Source organism: Hypanus sabinus, chromosome 14 (assembly GCF_030144855.1).
Source record: "Hypanus sabinus isolate sHypSab1 chromosome 14, sHypSab1.hap1, whole genome shotgun sequence".
NCBI lineage: Eukaryota > Metazoa > Chordata > Chondrichthyes > Myliobatiformes > Dasyatidae > Hypanus > Hypanus sabinus.
Window position 1 is genome coordinate 68,033,999 of NC_082719.1, and position 22,867 is coordinate 68,056,865.

Below are 22,867 nucleotides of genomic sequence, written 5' to 3' on the forward strand. Positions count from 1 at the left end.
GGAGAAGGTTGAAGTTGGTAAATGTATTATCACTAGCTGTCAATTCATCTTGCATCACTCAAGATATAACAGCACTATAAAGGATTGTACCCTTTTGAGAAAGCCTTGAGCATATATGGTACACAAATTGTCAGTAAACAAAGCGAAATATATGTGCTGCTAGCACAGACAGCAAGTCTCTCTGGCAATGATGAAAGCAGCTCTTTGGCTTTCTGTTGATTCAATTATTTCCAGAGATGATTGCAAGTTCTCTGTATCTATTATTTTTTGTCAAACATTGTCCCTGAGTTTGAGTGTCTACGTTACTTCTGTAAATTCTTTTTTATACTGTCAGGCAGGCACATGTGCTTCCAGCTGGTCTGTCAGCAAGTTTAGGGTTTAAGATATCCGGGCATTAAATATTGTAATTGCTAGTCTTTTGATTCTTTCCTTCCATCTATCCTAGCTAAAAATCTTAAGATATAACTTAATTAATATTTTGTGTTCCGTTCACTGCTGAATATAGTATCAAGCTACCGAGGCCTGGAACATCCTAGTTTTGATCTTTTCCTACACTGTGTTTTCTAACCTCAGTTGGAAAGGTGGTTATGGTGTTGCAATTCTCTGTTCTCCAGTGCTGTAGAAGAGGAAAAATAAGCCAGAACACACAAATTGCACCATGAGATGTCTATAGGACATGACCGGTTGTGCTGTTAAACTCTTTATTTTCCCTCAATCAAAAAGCTTCCGGATTCTGTCTAAATGAGAAAGGAGACTGAGCTAAATGGGGCATCCAATAAAAGGGCTCCACATCAAAATAGTGCCAAGCAAACCTGAACAATATAAGTCAGACGTGTGTTTAAAGAACATATGGAGATGTTACATCCGGTTATCTAAACCTCACCTTGTTTTTTGAAATTCATTGATGATGAAGCTAGGTCCATTTTTCATAAAAATGTTTCCTGGCAGAAATTTTTTTTCTTTGTAATCATGTAATCTGAATGATTGACACGTTTAGATTAACTTATCTCCTGCCAATAGGCAGACCTGGAATTCAATGTGAATTTTAAACAAGTGTCATTCTGTCAAAGTCAAATTGTCCCCCAAATTCTGTTCCCTGACACAAGTACATATTTTGACTCTCCAAAAATTAAATGTTGTTCTCTAAACCTTTTTTAAAACCTTAAAATATTTTTGAAATAACTTTATTTCAAGGCACATGTCATGTCTTTTTTTCTAGTGTACTTCAGTTTGCTCATTCGGCTTCCTGGGTCTGCGTGTTATTAACAAGGCAGGACAGATAGCTGCCTGCAGCTAGTCAGGATTTGTTATTAAAACATGAAGCAGAGCCCTGTCTGCAAAATGTAGGTCAACACATCATAGGACGTCTTCAAAAGAAATAAATGAACCATTATTTAAAGGGATATTGTCAGGAATAGTATTTGGAAAGCCTTATTTTAGTTTGGCAAGGGAGAATAGATGTAAAAGCCACATTATTCACTGTAATGTCATGTGAATTAGTCACATTGGTAGATTATTATTATTTTTATAGCTTCAAGTATAATACTTCATAAAATGAATACAGCTTTTAATATTTTTGATAAATTTGTACCTTTTTAGTAACTATAATTCTGTCATTTAACACAAAATGTTTATCCTGCACCCTTGTTTACACCATGAGGAGACCAAGAGTGGTAGGATGAATTCAAGATTATTTTTTGAATGGAAGAAACAGATTTCAATCTGATGATCCCAGTAGAAGAGCATTGTTGTCCCTGAGAGCTTAATTTACATCAGGATGAATTTCTTACCACATGTCTGAGACTGGTGCACCTCAGGGGTGTGTACTTAGCCCACTGTTCTACTCTCTATATACACATTACTGTGTGGCTAGGCATAGTTCAAATATTCCTTATAAATTTGCTGATGATACAACCATTGTTCGTAGAATCTCAGGTAGTGACGAGAGGGTGTATAGGAGTGAGATATGCCAACTAGTGCAGTGTGCCGCAGCAAAAACCTGACATTCAACATCAGTAAGACGGAAGAGCTAATTGTGGACTTCAGGAAGGGTAAGATGAAGGAACACGTACCAATCCTCATAGAGGGATCAGAAGTGGAGAGAGTGAGCAGCTTCAAGTTCCTGGGTGTCAAGATCTCTGAGGATCTAACCTGGTCCCAACATATTGATGTAGCTATAAAGAATAATAAACCTGATGCTGATTCTGAGAATTGTGAAGCCACCAGATAACTTTAACTTAAACTATAACTCTATTTACAATACTCTTATTTCTATAGGATTAGTTGTTGAAAATGGGTTGGAATTTAACTATTGAATGAGTGGTTGGAGCCATTTAAGTCAGATGAGGTGGACTCTTGAAACTATGGCACTGAATTTGTAATAGTTTGAATAGCTAGCAATTAAGTGCTGCCAAAGGGCAAGCAGAATATATCACAGAAATGTAATGCTAATGGAGTACCATATAAAGATTTACTATTAAATGCATTGATGCAATATCCCTTTAAATAATGATTCTTAATGATGATACATTAATGATCTGGATGATGGGGCAGTAAATTGGATTAGTAAGTATGCAGATGATATGTGGTGTTGTGGATAATGAAGTAGGTTTTCAAAGCTTGCAGAGAGATTTAAGCCAATTAGAAGAGTAGGCTGAAAGATGGCAGATGGAGCTTAATGCTGATAAATGTGAAGTGCTATATCTTGGTAGGACTAATCAAAATAGGACATGCATGGTAAATGGTAGGGCATGAGGAATGCAGTAGAACAGAGTGATCTAGGAATAATGGTGCACAGTTCCCTGAAGGTGGAATCTCATGTGGATAGGGTGGTGAAGAAAGCTTTTGGTATGCTGGCCTTTATAAATCAGAGCATTCAGTATAGGAGTTGGGATGTAATTTTTTAAATTGTGAAAGGCATTGGTGAGGCCAAACTTGGTGTATTGTGCACAGTTCTGGTTGCTGAGTTATAGGAAAGATGTCAACAAAATACAGAGAGTACAGAGGAGATTTATTAGAATGTTACCTGAGTTTCAGCACCTAAGTACAGAGAAAGGCTGAACAAGTTAGGTCTTTATTCATTGGAGTGTAGAAGATTGAGGGGGGACTTGATAGAGGTTTTTAAAATTATGAGGGGGATAGATAGGGTTAACATGGATAGGCTTTTTCCATTGAGAGTAAGCGAGATTCAAACAAGAGGACATGAGTTGAGAGGGGCAAAAGTTTAGGGGTAACATGAGGGGAACTTCTTTACTCAGAGAGTGGTAACTGTATGGAACGAGCTTCCAGTAGAAGTGGTAGAGACAGGTTCGATATTGTCATAAAAAAAAATTGGATAGGTATATGGACAGGAAAGGTATGGAGGGTGATGGGCTGAGCGCAGGTCGATGGGACTAGGTGAGAGTAAGCATTCGGCACAGACTAGAAGGGCCGAGATGGCCTGTTTCCATACTGTAATTGTTATATGGTTATATGATTATTTTTGAAAAATCATAGGATTCTGCATTTCCCATGTGAGTCTTTGGTTGTTCAGAAAAGATATGCATTCTGCAGTAATGTTTTTGATTATTGATGCACATTGGATAGCTAAGCAACAGTTGCATTTGATACAATTTCCTTGCTGTCCTGGAGGCAGCAACACATGAACCATTACAGATCTCCAATCCTGAAGTATCTAATGATTAATTGTTGATATTTTCTTTACGTTAATACTGGGGCAAAACAATATTTCTCATTATATGCTCAATTTTGATAACACTCTTCCTTAATGTTCTGTAGATGTAATATGTCTAAAGTAACAAAATTGCACTTATCTATTACTTTTAAAATAGGAAATAACAAGTACTTAGAAAAAGAATTGCATAATGGTGATTTTCAGTGTGTAGAACAGAATTTTGATGCTTAATATCAGAAAACTTTGATAATTCTGCACAGATAGAATATTTCCATATGAAAGATATGGGTCTTCAAATTGTTGATGACACAAAGATAGGTAGGAAAGTAAGATGTGAAAGAGAATATTGAAGATTACACAGGGATGTGGATAGGGAAAGTCTTGGCAAGAAAAATCAAAAGAACCATATCGAGTGAAAATAGAGGGATGGGGTGCATAATCTAAAAATGGCTAGTATGGAGGTATGAGTAATTAGGAAGTTTAATAGAATATTATCATTATTACTAGGTAAATTACTTACAAAAGTTGGGAGATTATGCTTCAGTTACATAGAACAATGTTGAGACCACATCTGGAGTATCGTGTGCACAATTGATCTCCGTATTTAAGAGAAGGTTTATCACACTGAAACTTGGAACAGGTGGGCTGCCTTGTGAGTAAAAGTTTGGACAGGCAATGTTTCAAACTGCTGGAGTTTGGAAAGCGAGTGACAACTTGATTGAAATATAAAGGATTTTACAAAGTGGTGAAACACATCTATCTTCTGTGAAAGAATGTGAGACTTCAGTTATTGTTTATAAATAGGGCTTTGCCCTTTTAAGACAGAGATGAGGTGAAAGGTTTTCCCTCAAAAGGCAGCAGACACAGTATCTTTGAATATTCTTAAGGTAGAGGTGGATAGATACTTGAATAAGCAAGTGGTTGGAAGCTTATCAAGGCAGAGAAAAATGTGGAGTTAAAAGTTATAATCAGATCAGCCATGCTATTATTAAGTTGTGCAGCAGGGTCAAGGGGCTAATTGGCTTAGTCTTTTTCCTAAATTGTATGTCTATATGTATATTGCAAAGTGCATGCAGCAGTTCTGGACAAGGTATTCTGTAATATATGCCAGATGTTTATCAGGTGCTTCAGACACAGAGCGATGCCATTGTAAAATGTATGCTTGGAACTTTGGCAGATGAAGTTGGATGTGCTTTTTCACTTGAAGAACATGAACGAAAGTTTACCTTTCTCCAAAAAACTTCCTTTGCAGCAGTTAGCACAGCTCCCTCACAGATCTGGAGACTTGCATTTGAACCTGACTGTAGGCACGCTCTGTCTGCGTGTTCCAATTACCCACCACATTCTGGTTCGGAGACTACTTAGCCACTGTAAATAACACCTAGTCTAAATGGGGCAGGGAATTTGTGGAGATATAATGGTGTATATATATGGCTGCTTGGTGATCATGGTGGACAAATAGGCTTAAGGACTTGTGTTTGATGCTACGACTCTAAAATAGCAGAATTCTTTGGGTGGGTTTCACTGTTACTATTCAACAGTTTCTATTTGCTGAATATGCTTTTGCTGTACTCCTGCTGTGTATGCTGTATAAGGAATACTGAGGAAGTAGGAGAAGCAAACATGTTTATGGACCCAATATCCCATGAATGTTCAGGGAGCCATCAACTTATCATTAGAGGCTAGGGTTTTTAAGTGATGATGAGACTTCTACCTGCAGAGGTTAAGATCACTGTCACCCTGAATTCCTTAGCCTCGACAATATTCTAGGCAACAGTGACTGTTCTGAGCTGTTTTGTCTCAATTTTCTTGAGCAAATGGATTTCAGATTTTTGTAGAATTCTTGAAGCTTTGTGGAGTAATAGACTGCACTAATTTCTGTTAAGACACTGATGTTTGTAAGATGGGTAGCTTGTAAGATAGGCAGCCTCAGTGGGATAGATGTGTATGCTTTTGTGGATGTTTGAGATCTTTGAGGTCGAGTCAGAAGACTTGCTAGTTCATAGAGGTGTATAACAAACTGAGTGTGTGTATATACCTGTATATATATTTTTTGAAATATGGATTTATACGAACATATAAATATATGAACTAGGAGGAGGTCATTTTGCTCATTAATTAATAAGATGAGGGCTGATCTGTAACTTCAGCTTTACATTCTGACTACCTCAAGTAACCTTTCACCTCCATATTTATCAAATATTTATGCAGTTCTGCTTCCTCCACCCTTTAAGTAAGAGAACTCCGTAGACCCACAACCTTCCAGGAGAATAACTTTTACCTCATCTGTCAGAAATAGCCATCTTTTATTTTTAAACAATGACCCCCTACCCATTCATTACAGCAAATCTCTGAACTCCTTGCAATGTATTAACATCATTGCATCAATCTTACACACTGTACTCCTGATGTGGTCTCAGTAAACACCCATAATACGAAAGCATAACCGCATAAATTTATCCCGTTGTGATAAATAATAATATTCTGTTAGCTTTCCTGTATATTGGTCTTTTAAAAATCATGCACCAGGCCACACAGATTGCTCTGCGGTCTCTCATGGGTTTTGAACTGCCAGAGTTGTTGATTCTATGCTAATAAACAGATTTATAATGCCACACAACACAAGGCAAGTATCATCTGTGTAAAAGTAGGATCATGTCTATGCAATTAGGTCATTTGTAGCAAATTTATGCTTGCTACATCCATTGTTTCCCTGTTGTCCACATCACCACTGGGGCAGAACTTCTGCCTGCTCTTTAAATCCATTACAATCACAACCCATTCCTCTGCCTTGGATTTAATCAGAAATACAGTCTGTGTCAATCTTCAGGCAATACTTCCATCTGACCTGTATATGGAGGAGGATTTCTGTAGTGCTGAGAAGGGACAGCATATGCTCTAACTAAGTTAAGATAAAGAGTAGACATCCTGTTAGAGCATCAGGATGAAGGGTGGACATACCAAGTTCAAAGAACCCAGGCTGATGAGAGACATCAAGGTGCTGGTAAGGACAAAAAAAGGAAGTATTTAGGCAGCTGGGTATGAAGGAACCCACTTGATGAATATAGAAGTTTAAGTTTAAGAGGGAAATCAGATGAAGAAAAAGAGGGTATGGGATAGATTTGGCAGACAAGGTAAAGAGAATCCCATGAGGTTTTTAAAATTTATAATAATGGTAAATGGGTGATTAGGGAGCAACTAGGTGCTCTTAAAGATCATTGGGGTTGCTTATGTATGGAGCTGCATAAGATGGCTGAGTTTGTTTAATTTCTGTTTTTCCTGAGTGTTTACGAAGGAGAATATCATGGATGCCAAAGAAATTAGGATAAAAAGTGACAACTTGGAGCATACTTATATTGCAAGGAAAGAGGTATTTGCAGTCTCCAAGTGCAGATACCCACTTCCTTGTAATATACATATGATCCAAGACCCTGGGCAAATTTCCAGAGCCTTAGACCTAATGGGACCCCAGGGAAGAAATTGCAAAAGCCTCTGTAAAGATATTTTCTTCATCGTTAGCCACTGGTGAAATTCTAAACGACTGAGGGTAGTTAATGTTGTTCCATTGTTCAGGAAGGGTGGCAAGGACAGGCCAATGAACCTGATTTAATTTGTAGGGAAGTTACTGGAGGGAATTCTGAGGGACAAGATCTGCCATCACTTAGATAGTCAAGGGCTGATCAGGAATAGCATGGTTTTGTTTTATGTCTGACAAATTTTTTGGATTTTTTTGGAAGGGTAACTGAGGAGATGGATGAAGGTAGGGCAGTGAATAAGTTTGATATGGACTTTAGTAAGATCTTTGACAAGGTCCTGCATGGCAAACTGATCTGGAAGGTGAGGTTGCATGGAATCCAATTGAAGTGGATTCAGAATTGGCTCAATCAATGATAAGAAGCAGAGGGTGATGGTTGAAGGTTGCTCCTCCAACTGGAGGTTTGTGACTTGTGGGGGTCACAGGGGTTAGTGTTAAGACATCTGTTATTCTTTATTCACATAAATTGTTTGAATATGAATGTACATGATATGATTAGAAAGTTGCTGATGATACTAAATCAGGGGGACTTGTTGATAGTGAAGCAGATTACAGTGAATTGCAAAGAGATCTTGATCAGTTTAGGTTGAGGAATGGCAAATGGATTTCAACTTGGGTGAACTAAGTTGATGAATTTTGAACAGCCAAACTGGGGTCGGACTTGTACAGTCAATGAAAAGGCAGTGCACAAATGTGGATCTGAGGGATCTTGGAGCACAGTTCACTGAAAGAAGCTGGCCAAGTAGACAGAGTGGTGAAGAAGGTGTTTAGATCACTGCGCTTCATCAGCCAGGCCATTGAGTTCAGGAGCAGTGACATTATATAACTTGCTGGTGAGGTCACACTTGTAGTATTGTGTATGGTTTTGGTCACCTTGTTACAAGAAATACATTTATAGGCTGCAGAAAGTGCAGAAGAGGTTTACAAGGATGCTGCCTGGACTTAGAGGGCTTGAATTATAGGAAGAAGCTGGTCATATTTGATCTTTATTCCCTAGAGTGCAAGAGAATGAAGGGTGCACTTATGAAAGGTTAAAAATCATGAGGGGTATAGATTAGTTGGACAGCTATAGACTTTTCCCCAGGTTAGGGAGTCTAAAATGAGAAGCAGAGGTAAGAGGTAAGGGTGAAGGGATTTATAAGATTTATAAGGGTAGTGAGTACCTCGAATGTGCTGCCAGAAGAAGTGATCATGCTTGCAATTTTCATCATGTTCCAACACTTATCCATTACATTTCAGGCTGCTCATAAAGTAAAATCCTTGCCTGATAAGATCAACACTTTTTCTCAATTACATTTTTTCAGCATGTGGATACCATGTTTGTATTATTTTCCATTGTTTTTTGTCCAACTCATGTGCGGTATTAACAAGAAAACCAAGAGTGAAAATGAATCAATGCAGAAGTGTGAGTGCAATAAGATCTGATAATGGTAATGGTCTCTTTTTTTTCTCTTCAGGACACGAAAGTCACCTTTTCATAATGAATCCCTAAACCCCCAATGCTTGTTTATTACTTTATCTCAGTCAGGGAACTATCTGTTAGCTAGTGGGTGAAAAATATCGAAGATGGGTTCATACTTAATCTATAAACAGCAACCTGCATCAGGTCACATCCAAATTACAGTGAGAACAGGATTGTTATATTTCAAGCTTTACATACGTTTTCCTAAGCACTATACAAAACTGTGATTCAGCTCCCTACCAACTGGAGCATGACCTTATGTAGGAAGTATTCTGGGACAGCAAGCTGCAGAGTGAACAATGAATCCTTTTCATAATTAAGCATTTGTTGGAAATAGTACAAGATCCCTCCATATCCTCTGATCTCTGATATTGAACACAGAGCACAATGGCAGACCAGCAAAACCAATGTTTCAAGTGTGTATTAGGAAGATTGCAAAATTACAAGATAAATGTGGGAGAGGTATACAAAACAATCAATGGTAAGTCATCCATTTAATAAAAGACAATAGCATCACCCTATTGTGGCAATTACAGTTTTTTAAATGCTTCCATAGTTTTTGTTTTTATACTGTACCTGGTTGTTTATTCCATTAGTCTTTGCATAGAAGGTAATTTCCTGATACTGATGCTAAATAGCCCAAGTTTTATTAATGTAATTTAACACTTAAGGCTCTACATTAAATGTGTGATAAACTTGATTTCTGAAAAATTATTAACTGTGGTACTTTTCAGGTTAAAGGGTATGTGGTTTATTTGGAAAACAGTAGCAATGAATATTTGAACATTTTTTTAAAACATTTAAATTAGTAGAGTGCTTTGTCCTGCACACTTCTCAGTATAGTGCAATTCACTGACCCTTTACATTAGTGGCCTGATAATGTGGAATCCACAACATCCATAATATTGCAATTTGGGTAAGCTTTTATTTGAGGCTAATGTTTTTAATTCTTTTTACAACCTTTTAAGTTTGTGTGGTAACAGCTCTTGATGATTCCTTTTGTAGTCCAAATAGCTCAGATTTCTCTAGTATTTTATAACAGAACACTGCCTGTCATAGACAACCTTGTAATTCTTTTCTGTTAGTGCATAATTTGAATATTGTTTATTCAATGCCAATCAGAACCTTCACTATTCATAATGGATTATTACTAAGATAATTTATAGTTTGGCCTTATGTTCTTTGAAATTTCTTACTGTTTTAGTTATTTGTTGCCTTTGATACAAACATTGAATGGTTATGTTTAACATCATCTTGATAATTCTCCTAGCACTCTTGTCTGCTGAAAGTGCATTTATGCGATGCATGTTGTCCAGTTGTTCTTCCAATATGGGCATACTCACCTGCATTAAATTTCAGCTGCCAGTTTTGCATCCAGCACATTCAGTGGTCCAATTTTTCTCTTAAAGTTCCAGTGCTTACTTCCATTTGTTTTATCTTTTCCTTTTTACTTTAAATATGATTACCCTCTGAGGAAGTTTTAGAAAATACAGAATTGCAGGACTCCTTCATCCTTTTTGCACTGATTTCTAGATCACCAGTACACTTACTTAAGCCCATTACCCCTACTGGGGCAGCAGCTCATTGGAGTTCTCTGTCCTGGGCTCACCTTTCCAAGTTGTCCCCAGGTGTTTGACCTCTTACATTTTCTAGGTGAGGATCCTTCCTCTTTCAGGGATGGGGAGCTTCTGTTGGTGTTTCTGTAGCTCTGGTTTTTTTTTGGGATGGGGTTACAAGCACATTGCCCAACCCTAATTATTCCTTTTGCAGCCAGGTTTGGGACTGTTCATGGTGGAGTTACCAGTATGTTGGGTCTGAAAATTAATTCTTCTAAATGGTTTACCAATTAACTGAAGTACTTAGGCAATGGCTTCTAATATCTATGACCCCCAGGAGATGGGTCCTTCATATTCATGTTGACTGGACTTAACTTTTCACAATCATTTGTTAAACCACTACTCAGTCTTTTTTGTTACAAATAATAGAACCCCAATCCAGGTCATTCTCTACAAATAGTAGTTACCAGCCCTGACAACATGCTTGTCAATCTTTTGTACAGTCTCACTAGTGCTACTGCATCCTTCCTGTAATGTGATCAGAAATTAATGAAAACTGCAACACTAAAAATACAAAAAAAATCTACAACACATAAATAGATTCAAGAGAAATAATAGCACTAACACATGAGGCTCACATGTAGATTGGCCACATAGTTAAGAAAGCAGAATATATATTTTAATGTCCCCCCAGAAATCATGTTTTAAAACAATAAAATGGGTAGAAGCAACATAATGTGTGTGAAGTGACTTGTAGTGATCCTAATTTGCAAATTTGAAAGCTAGTTAAAGCATTTCTGAAAGTTAGTTATGACAGGGAGCCATTGGATCACTTTCAACAGATAAAAATAAGCAGCATTGTGATACAGATCATTTTATAAGACTTGCACCATAAGATTTATATAATACTGAAGAAAGCATGGTCACAGTTGTTGCTTCGGATACCCTCGCTGATGGAAAATTTGTGATAATAAGAATTAAAAGATTTCTTGCTTCCTAATTTCTTAAGATAAGCTTTAAGATTTAGCTGGATGAGGTGTGCAAAGCAGGTGCTGGTGGTTCTATTACTGGCTGGTATCTAAACATTGTACAACTGTGAAAACATGGTGAAGAGAAATCTTGACATTCCATTACTGAATTGTTCCTGTCTTATCACATAGACCTGAGATACAATTATCAATGTCCGCTCTTATGAAAATAGGCCGGTTGGCAAGGCTATAACTTATTTTCAGTACAGTTGCTGAATATCAACAATATGTCAAGCTATTATTAAAAATCCAAAATATGTTAGTCTGATTTAAATTGTTTATTCTGAAATGAATTATTTTGAGAAATGTAGGCCAAATTGCTTTTGAGTTCTTATTCTGGAAATGAGTGTGATTTTTGCTAGTTCCTTTCAGGAGTTTCATTATTCACATAATTGATCCTAATCTGTCTAGACTGCAGTGTTAATGACACTATGTTTTACTGCGTTGTAATACTGGATAATAACATATAGTAATTATGTGACCTGTATTATTATACTTATGGATAATTTCATAAGAGGTTTATCATTTAAGTTTTCAAAATGTTTGAGAATCTTGTAAGTTTTTAAACTTTGAAACAATTGAATCACTTAAATAAGAGGCAAGAAAAAAACAATAAAAACTCCACATTTAAATCTCACTGGTAAAAGAAACTGGACCATTATAGTAAAATTAAAAATTTGGAGTTTTGCGAAGTTTCACATCTCTTTCTATATATAGTATACATTTATAAGTACTCTGTAGTAATGAAGTACTGTTGAAATCATTTTCTGATTTTCACAAATACTCTTAGATTTATGTGGCACCCGTCAAGGATGCCCTTTAAGTCCCTTTCTCTTTGATTTGGCTATAGAACCTTTGGTGATAGCATTTCGAAACTGTCCTGAATTGACCGGGATTTTGGGGGGGGTGGGGTGTTGAGCATAAAGTTTCTCTTTATGCTGATGACTTATTACTTCTTCTTTCAAATCCGTCTACATCCTTACCTCCACTGTTCTCACTTCTTGATCAGTTTAGCCAGTTTTCTGGCTATAAACTTAATTTACATAAGAGTGAACTTTTCCCAATTAATAAAGAAGCACAAGAGTTAGCATTTTGTGACCTCCCTTTTAAAGTAGTTCATAATCAATTTACTTATCTTGGGATGACAGTTACAAGGAAGTTTAAAGATCTTTTTCGTGAAAATTTTGCCAATCTTTTATATACTACAAAACAGTCTGTCACAATGGTCACCTCTATCTATGTCCTTGGTAGGTCGTATTAATGTTGTTAAAATGTATGTTCTCCCTAAATTTTAATATTTATTTCAATCAATCCCAATTTTTATTCCTAAAACTTTTTTTGATTCCTTAGACTCTATTATTTTGTCATATCTGAGGAAGAATAAGCATTCCAGAATTAATAAAGTTTATCTCCAAAAATCTAAAAAAGAGGGTGGCATGGCTTTACCTAACTTTTGTTTATATTATTGGGCAGCCAATATACGTTGTGCTACCTTTTGGTCTTTTTTCCATGGCCAACCCAAGTGCCCTAATTGGGTGGCAATGGAGTTGAGTTCCACTAAAGATTTATCTATTTCTGCAATTCTTGGCTTTGTACTCCCTAGTAGTTTGTCTAGATTAATTGTTAATCCTCTTGTTAGACACACTTTGCGAATATGGGCTCAGTTTAGGAAATTTTATGCTTTCTATGGTTTTTCCTCTTCTAGTCCTATCTTACATAATCACCTTTTTTTTACCTACTATGTATGATTCAACATTCCATGATTGGTATAGGGAGGGCATTAGACATTTTGAAGATCTTCTTATTGATAATTGCTTCGCATCTTTTCAACAGCTCTCTGCTAAGTTCAATCTGCCTAATGCCCATTTTTTTAGATATCTCCAAATTAGACACTTTATTAATCCTTTAATTCCTAACTTCCCTGAAATGCCTGAGAAAAATGTTATGGATTTATTTATTTCTATTAATCCACTGGATAAAGGTTTAATTTCATTTATTCATGGTAAATTAGCATTCTTACGGCGTGCCCCTGTGGATAAAATTAGAATAGCTTGGGATCATGATTTAAATATCTTTATCTGATGAGACTTCGGACTCGATTCTCAAATCGGTTAACTCAACCTCTCTTTGTGCTCGCCATTGCCTTTTACAGTTTAAGATTGTTCATAGAGCCCATATGTCTAAATCTAAACTATCTTGATTTTACCCTAATATTAGTCCTCTTTGTGATAAATACAAAAGGGGCGAGGCCTCTCTTATTCATATGTACTGGTCTTGTCCTAGCTTAGAGAAATTTTGGAAAGATGTCTTCATAACTTTGTCCTATATTCTGAATCACCACTTAGAACCTAACCCTTTAATTGCTCTGTTTGGGTTATTCGGTGAGACAGGTATACGTTTGAGTTCAACTAAGTGTCAAATATTATCTTTTGCTTCTTTCCTGGCTAGACGTTTAATCCTCCTTAGATGGAGAGATGTTGCCCCACCCACACATGCTCAATGGCTTAATGATATTATGTCCTGCTTAGACCTTGAAAAAAATTCATTATTCAGTTCTTAATTCGGATATGAAGTTCCATAAGGTCTGGGGACCTTTTATTGAGTACCTTCATAACCTTCCTTTTAATTAAGGTTTTTTTTTCAGTCCTTTGCTTTCAACTCTTTTTTTTTTGGTAGTAGGCATTATTATCTTCTGTTTTCAAGTGTATTTACAGTTTTGGGGGTTTGATTGTCCTGATTCATATTCTCTATATTGTGTTGTGGTTGGTCTGGAGTTCTTTTTGTTGCGGGGCTTGGGGAGGATACTAATTTTACATGACTTCAATTTGGGTGCTTTCTCAATTATCTTTTTTGTATCATATTATCATTGTATGTTTATTTTTGCACTGTATTAATTTTCTTCATTTTGGTTTGGGGTTTTTTCTTATCTGTAGTGATGTAGAAAATGCATAAAAAAAGCAATAACAAAAAAGATTTATGTCCCAAGTACAATTCTTAGGCTGACAATGGTTTGTTACTTTGCACGAGAGAGCTGGGTAATGATGCAGCTAAATTATTTGATTCTGAAGGCTCTCAAAGGCTGGTCTGTTGACTAAAAAAATTGAGTCATAGCTATTCTGACCATTGGTAAACAACTATTGTTGAAATCTTAACACTAGTTTTGTTGAATGTGGTATTGGCCTTATTGGATCTGGGACTTGCTTACTCCACAAAAAACGTTTGATGCATCTAACATTTAGTTAGTTACACATGTTCTCATCACTAATGTTGAAAATAGTAATTAATAATAAGTAGATGCTAAATTTTCTCTAAGTGGTGCACAGTTCAAATACTGAGCTGCCATTAGTTCTGAGAGTTAGCAATATTTTTCTGTATTTCTTCCTCCTCTGTCTTAATAGTAAAATGCAAAAAAGTATCGTGTTATTTTGATTTTAAAAATCCTGTTGGATCATCAATGTAGTCAAATAGAGAAATTAAGAAGAAGTGGTAAGAAGTCAGGAAATACATCATCAGCTAAAGGAAATAGAGCTGGAGCAATTTTGAACCAATGCAAAGAGTACAGTAATTTGTAGAATTTCATTTCAAGCATGAAAGCTATTCAAAGATATAGGAAAAATAGTTGTTAATCTGGTATGTATTAGCCACATAATTCATTGACATCACTGTTCATTTAACAGCAAGAATTAGTCATTTTAATATGAATTTCCATTCCGTTTCATTGAAACTCCTTGAAGGGTTTACTCATTAACAACAGGCTGCCTTTGGACTTTCAGATAATCTTAGCAAGCATACCATTGGTGTCTGAAAGATTAAAGACAAGTTAATATGTTGATATGCTTAAACAAATAAAATGTGCCAAGCTCTGTCTATTCTTTTAGAGCCTGATTTACCTATTGTGCATTATGATATTTTTATGATTTCAATCCACATTAACGTTTTTAACTTTCCTACAATTTTAAAAAAGGCTCAAGGTTCAGTTGAACATTCGTAAAAATGTTTGTAAATGTTCTGGGAAAAAAGGAAATGGCACTTGTAAAGCATAGTCTATATGTCGACGAACTTTCAAGACAATTGCTTTTAGAACTTTAGTTAGAGACCAGTTCAAGCAGGAAAAGAACCATATTTGGAGACCGATACATGAAATAATGTTTAAAATAATGTGCAAAATGTAGTTGCTGAAATATGTGTGTAGAGTTACTTTTAGGCTCTATTTGTTCATGCTGAAACAAAATCCTAGGTGATGGATTGAGTTTTATAAGAAATAATCTGACATAAAGAACAATAACCTTTTTATCATTATATTAACTGTTATGTTGTGCTTTTTCATGTATTTTACAACTTTTTGTTTATTGTTTTGTGCTTTACAGAAACCAAAACCATGACTCTTATATTTGAGAATTTAAAGTATGCATTAAAGGTATTTTATTCAAATTAGCAAGATTCTAGTTTTAATTATGATTACAAACTGAATGATCCAGTCTTGTCTAAGACTCAAGTGGGAATGTAAGAATTATTAGAAGTACTTTAGCAGAACTGACGGTGATGAAATGATACATATTTGGTCTTTGGTGTACCTGAATATTCTATAAGAAAGGACCAAGATCACTTGTTCTGTTTTGCTTTTGTTAAGTAATCTAGTGACATTCTTTGTCTGAGTTTGCAAAGAGGGATTGCATGCAATTTTAACTGATGTATCCCAATTCCAGGAGAGAAATTTGGAAAAAGGTTGAAGTTAAGCATATTTTTAAAAAACATATTAAATATCAAAGAATATTTTGGGTGTAGGAATGCATGGTGCTTAATTTTCCTGTTGAGTACACAAAAACCATTAATGTTTACTGGAACAGTTTGCTCAGATAAGGAGGAACGCAGTAATGCTTCCACTCAATTTCCCCTATTTATTTCTCTTGTAGTGTTTGCAGATCAAATACCTGCTAAGTCCTTGATGTAGGAATGAATACTCTGATACTTGAAATTCTTTCACTGGTGTGGAATTTCTTTCTAACCATTTCAGAGACCAGCAGTATGTTATTGAGAATGTAATCTTATCAATTGGGTCATGAATTTCATAATGACCCACTACATTATTTTCCTTAAGTCTATGTTTAAATTTACTGTGCTAAATTTAACTTTTATTGAGTATGCTAGCATTCACATACATGCCTTAAGCACTTTTTTGGGATTATCTCATAAAATCAATTTTGTTTCAGGGAGTCAAGGTTTAATATTGAACATTTATTACTAAGGTAAATTAATGAGTTTTAAATTCTTGAAAAATATCCAGTAATATCCTAGCAAAACAGATAGTGAACAGCATTTAATGAATTAACTGAACGACCTGTTATTTATTTATAACAATTAATCATGCAATTAGTGGTTTCTCTTCAGTAGTCACTGATGATTTAATAGAACCGAGTTCATAGGTGGGCACTATACGTGACTGAAGAGGTACATCAAGAACAAGAAGTTAGCGACAAATGGGTAGGACATAGAGTTGGCCATGTACGCTTAGGTGAGCTCCACATACGAGCTATAACAATTTTCAATATAGAGACCATTCCATTTTTGGCTGCTGCAATGACCTAGAGCACAGCAGAAATTGATCTGATGCATTAGAAATGAAGAAAATATAAATGAAGTACATTAATGCACACAAATTTCTTGTGAATTTTACATTCTGCCCAAATCTATTTGGTTTAGCAAAGGGAACCTGTCCATCAAATTGTTTGTACTTTATGCTGCTCCAGCAGCCATGTTATTATGTGTGCAAACAATTGGCCCAAATGCCCAAAAAGCTTGTGGGATTTATTTATTTATTTATTGGTCAGCAAATGTACATTTTATTTGAATGAAGTGCTTTAGTATAAGGCTAAAATAAACAAATAATTCCATTATACCTCATGAAAAAGTTAAAAGCTAAGCACTGCCAAAGATAACTGAAAATCGATGGTTTGGGCTTCAACCTGGGCAAAAGCCTCAGGTAACTTGGAAATATACGATTACACAAATCAACTTGAGATTTGGATTTTGCCACCTTCATTGCAATGTACCAATGGAGAAAAGACTGAGCAGCCACCGTAGGAATGTTCTCATCACATTGTTCCACAGTCAAGAATGCGAACAATAACACCCGTCTTTCCACTCTGCGATCCCTTTGATTCCATTTGTTTTACGGCATCCATGCCTTCTACCACATGGCCAAACACAACTTGCTTTCCATCCAACCAGCTAGTTTTCTCAGTACAGGTAAAAAATTGTGATCCATTTGTATTGGGCCCAGCATTTGCCATTGACAGTATTCCTGGACCTTCATGTTTATTACCTTAGATGGATTTGCCCCCTGTGCCACTGCCTTTTGTGAAATATCCACCTTGGCACACAAAGCCAGGAATTATTCGGTGAAAAATTGATCCCTTAAAGCTGTCACCCTCTGGCTTGGTACAAAGCACATGGAAGTTCTCTGCAGTTTTTGGAACAACATCGCTCCTTAGCTCGAATACAATGCGGCCCACTGGTTGCTTTTCAAAACCAATGTCAAAGAAGGCACGAGGGTTGCCCATTCTCTTTTTTCCCTCTCTCACCACTTGGTGCTGACCTCAACAGAGCACACTGCTAGAAGCGTTAATTTAAAGCTTGTGGCATTTAAAAATTAATTGAACTGTTTCAACAGGCTTTTGGAAATCTGCCTTTTACAAGTTAAGACTGTATTGTTGTACTACTTGTATGGGCTATAGTTTACTAACTTACCACAATGTAATTGCAAATATTGCTGGATTTTGAGAGGTGGTGACAGGAAACCAACAGAAAAGAGTATGTGTTATCTTTCAAAGGTCGATGGAATGGGGAAGAAATTAAGCATTTTATGAATTTATACTTATTGTATGTGGAATATATTAGGTATTCTGGCAGAGAAGATGGTAATCCTCAAGTTATCCCTAACTTTTACTACTCTCTTTCAATCACTACCCAATTCTAGATACTATAAAGGCTCTTGACGTGTAATGTTAACTGTACAATTCCTTCTGTAGAAGCTGCCTGCCTTGCTGCGTTCCTCAATTAGCTCTTTTTTTTTTGCTCTGGAGTCCAGCATCTGCAGTTGCTTCCCTCACTACTTTATCTATATCTCTCTTCATTTCCACCCAGTCCATGAGCTTCCTTTTTGATCTCACCATCGTCTTTGCAACTTAAATATCATTCCTTTCCCAGATACGTTAAAAGGTCCTGGAACTTCTATTGTTTTTCTCTCTGCTTGACCTGCTGAGTAAATAAGGCATTTCTGTTTTGTTTCAGATTTTCAGCATCTGAATCATTTTGCTATTGTTTAGAGATTTTTTTCCTCAAATTGAAGCTCTATTAGCATTTAACCTTTAAGGAACAAGAAACTTTTCAATGCCAATTGGGGATAGACAATAAATGTTGGTACCATGATGCCCATTCCCAAGAGATGATTTTGAAAAATGTGATGATACTGCTGTGAAAATGCATGCCTGTTAATTACAATGCAGGTAAAAAGGATCACAGATCTAGTACTTTGACTGTTTCTCCATACACAGATGCATTTGACATGCTGAGTGTTTTTGCAGCTCTTCTGTTTATTTTTATCCAATTTTCAGCCATGCTTCTTGTGCATCAGGTTATGAATGTCTTGTGAGTTGTTCATGTGCATTGATTTCCTGCTGTATGATTAGTAATGCACACCTATAAAACTGATGTGGAACCAAGTAATGTTAGGGTTTTACTGATAAAACACACCTAGGCATTAAAACACAGTACAGCTGGTGGTCTTTTTGAGCATTTGAAGTGTTCTGCTATCAGTAGGATCACGGCAGAGAAAGGTGATTCTGTTGATATCACACCACCTCAAGTCCTGATATATACAGGTAATAACCAACATTCTAGTGAACAAAATCAAAAAATGTTCGATAGTCAGAGGTGATCAGGGACTCCTGTGCTGAGTTGACACTGGGAAGAATCATTCAAAACAACAGCGGTAAATAGAGATCCCCAATGCTGGAACAAATTCCTTGACTTAATTTGGGTGGCAAGTCAAATGAATTTATGTATTATAATCATACATACAAACATCAATGCATGTACCTGCACAACCCCACAACACAGCACAGATAACCTACACAGCAGAATTCACAATTTATTCCACTGTGTTAACTATCTCCTAACAAGACATGAAAATAGCTTTTCCTTTATAGTTTAAGATGCTATTAAGATCAGTGGAAAGGGCAGTCCATTTAATAGGTTTGAATGCAACAGATGGGTTAACAGCTGCTGGAGTTGAGGATATTATTGTGTAAGCAAGAATATAGAGTGCTCTATCATATTCTTCATTGCATAATGTATTTTGCTTCTGTATGTTTGGTGAGCACTCCACCTTGCAGAACTAAAATACTTCCCTTTCCAATGTTACTGTCTGATTTGCTAGGTTGTTCCCACATTTTCTGTTGCTGTTTTAGATTTCTAGTATCTGCAGTTTTATTAAAATTTTCAATGTTTTCATATTCTTATCCTTTTGTCATTGCAGACTCTCAGAAGGTCACACTACCTGGTCTTTTCTCTCTTACATCCTGAGAAAGAAGAGGAAAAGGAGAAGAACACAACATCAGTGAGCTTGACATCTCTAGGCTCCAACTCGATCCTGTTTATTACAATGGAGCTAACAAGGGCTGAAGAACCAAAGTATAACTAGGCTAGAGTAGAGTTTTGGCAACATATTTGATAAAACAGAGCTTTGGGAAAGCTAATAATGCTCTGGAAGATTTGTTTGTGGAGCAAGAAAGCAGCACACGTGGGAGACTGATGCAGTTGACATGGATATGCTTGATCCCTTGCTCTACTGATTGGCAAGCCTGCAAAAGCTGCTAAGTAGCAGAAAGGTTTCCTCCTTTTAACAGCTGTTCAAGTAGGTTTCAGCTTCCAAGAAAGTGTATATGAAGACCAAGTCAGTGTGCATCACATGGAGCTCAGCTTGTTGCCATCCAGGTTTGCAGACAATAACAACAATGTAATCTGGCTAGCTTGCTTTCAATTCCTGTTCTTGGGAGAGTGCTGTTGGCCCTGTGGATCATGCAATTTCTATCTTGTGCCAAGATGACAAGTACGTGCACTTCCAACACTGGCATTCCCACAGGGCCAATCTCATATGTGCCTTTTCTCGGCTATCTCAGACTGCTGCTGCTCATGCCAAGACAATGCAGTCCCCAGACAGGGCTTCTGAGGAGTGAGCTTCTTACAGTTGACTTGCCTGACTATCTGTATCCAGAGATACCGGCCACGTGACAGATGCTCTGCCACCTGGCTGGTCGGAGGACACACCACATGCCAATCAACATTTGGTCCCGCCCAACTAATCAATGCACACCTAAATTATTGGTCACCTTAATTGGATTATTGCGCCCAGCCCCATGCTATAAAAGGTTATACTTGCCCCTGGCTCGGTCTCTCTTACAGACCACCTCATTGAAGGTAAGTGCATTGATTTATGTTTGGGAAGGTCTATCGTTTGTCCTGGTAAGGGAGCCGCGGCTATCCAAGGTCAAGGGGGATAGCTGTTGTAGTGCTTTTCCCTTGTTCTTCGTTTGTGTAACTGTACCCTGTCCCCACACCGCTTCCTGTGTATTGTAGTTGCTTGTGTTGACCCGACTTCCCCTTTAATAATAAATTCCTTATTATTAAAACTGTGTGTGTCCAGGCCTCTACTGTTGAGACTCAAAGAACCAGTTATTTCCATCACAACACTATATACTGACTAACCCACTGGAAACAAGAAGCTTAAGTATCTTGGCTGTAGGCATTGTAGAACATTGCATGTTTATGGATCCTATTAAAACTGTTAAATTTGTTTCAGTTGACTTCTGTTGTTGCGTTCTTGAAATCTTTTGTATTATGGATTTCATGCTCCTGGCTTTTATGAAATGTGCAGCAGGGATGAAGAGGATTGACTTGAAAAATGGAACATAATATAAGTCATTAAGCTCTTACGTCACTGAATGTATGGTGGTGGCCCCTGTCGGTCATGATTGACCATGGGTACTGCGCCTCTGGTAGTCACTGGGAGTGGCTTTTCCAGGGCACAAGCCAGGGCAGAGTTGATATGGAGATCCATCTGTTGCCCATACAGTGGGACCCCCCCCCCCCCCCACCATGCTGATGACAGGTCCAAGGGAACGACGAAAGTTGATTCGATACCGTTTGGCGCCAGCAGCATCGCAGGAGTTGTCGTGCCGGTGCTGGGTACAGCAGTCAGCCGCCTTCAGGACTCTGACTCCGGATTTTCCTCTGGGTTTACTCCCAGAGCCTTTCTCATGGGTGCGTGGTTAACGAGCCCCATCTGCAACAGGTTTTAAGGCGTCAGTGGTCCACCTTTGCCCCTTCTCCTGTCAGTGAGAACAGCTCCGCCGGGCATAAGAACTATGCCACACGTGAAGGCTAGGAGTAGTGTATACTACTCCCTTTATTCCACATTTGTATTCCCTTGCCAGTATCTGATCATCTATAAATCACCATAACATTACAAATTATGCCACTTCAATATCTATGGAATGCAGGTGCTAAAGTAAAGTTCACTTTTACAAAGAGTAGGAGAATAACTTTATTGTTACAAATGATTGTAGGTAAGAGATTAACTATTGTAGTGCAAATACATTTTTGGGTTTCTCATTTGTTCTCACTTCAATACTTTTGACATTGTAGGTATTCAATATGCATAAGCAAAGTAGAATTTTGAAGTTTGTGACATTAAATAATATTATTAATTGTATCACCAGGTGATTGGATCAACAATGTGCAGTGCTTGAAGGGCAGAAAGTGGCATGCATAAATGACCATGGGTCAATCCTGTGAGACAAAGTGTCACTTTGCAGGCAACAATGGCGCCAACATTTCTCTTTGCCAAGTGGATAGCGACTGATTGCAAACTCAGTGCTCCTGCAGCAATAAGCTATGACCCATGCTAATCGATTAGCACACCATTAGGTAAGAAAGTTAATAAATTTAAACAATTATAGAATGTCATTGGGTATCACAACTGTAGTGGAATTCATTATTACTGTTGCACTGGGAGTTCTGATTTCTTAGAGTCAGACTAATAAGGATGATTTGATATATGTGGGGGAAATGAGATTAAGTTACTAAATACGGATAGCCATAGATGTAATTTGCTGTTACATGTTTCAAATCAAGAATATCATTGTTTGTATCATTATTAGGGCCTACAGACCACATAATATCTACAGTACTGTGCAAAAGTCTTTTTTTTGTGTATGCCATTCTCTGCCACAGAGCCTCGGCAACCGCTTTTTTTTCAAGTGGTTGTCTTGGAGGAAAGATTCTGTGAGTGGTCCCCCACGTCCTTCTCACAGCGCAGTTGTTTTTTTTTTACAAGGCCGAGTCGCAAGTTCTACATGCAACCCGGCATGGATAGAAAACATGCCTGGGAGCTGGGTTCAAACTTGGGAACCTTCGTTCTGGAGTCAAGCGCTGATGTCACTGCGCCACCAGCCAGTCTTAGACATGCATATATTGTGGACTGAGAGTGGGGAGGGGGCAGGGAGAGGGGCATCATGGTTGGGAAAAGGAGATGGAGAGGGGAGGGAGCGGGAA

At 37.2% G+C, this 22,867-nt stretch overlaps 1 long non-coding RNA gene and 1 pseudogene across 1 annotated transcript in view; one reads left to right on the forward strand and one right to left on the reverse strand.

Annotated features, from left to right (window-relative positions):
• The window catches only part of LOC132404840 (uncharacterized), a 44,157-nt gene that overhangs the window by 15,502 nt on the left and 5,788 nt on the right, over positions 1–22,867 (forward strand). The window contains exons 2-3 of the long non-coding RNA XR_009515683.1: positions 19,791–20,731; positions 22,033–22,240. This is a non-coding gene — a long non-coding RNA (uncharacterized LOC132404840). The remainder of the gene's footprint in view (positions 1–19,790; positions 20,732–22,032; positions 22,241–22,867) is intronic.
• LOC132404427 (peptidyl-prolyl cis-trans isomerase-like) lies at positions 17,247–17,814 on the reverse strand (annotated as a pseudogene).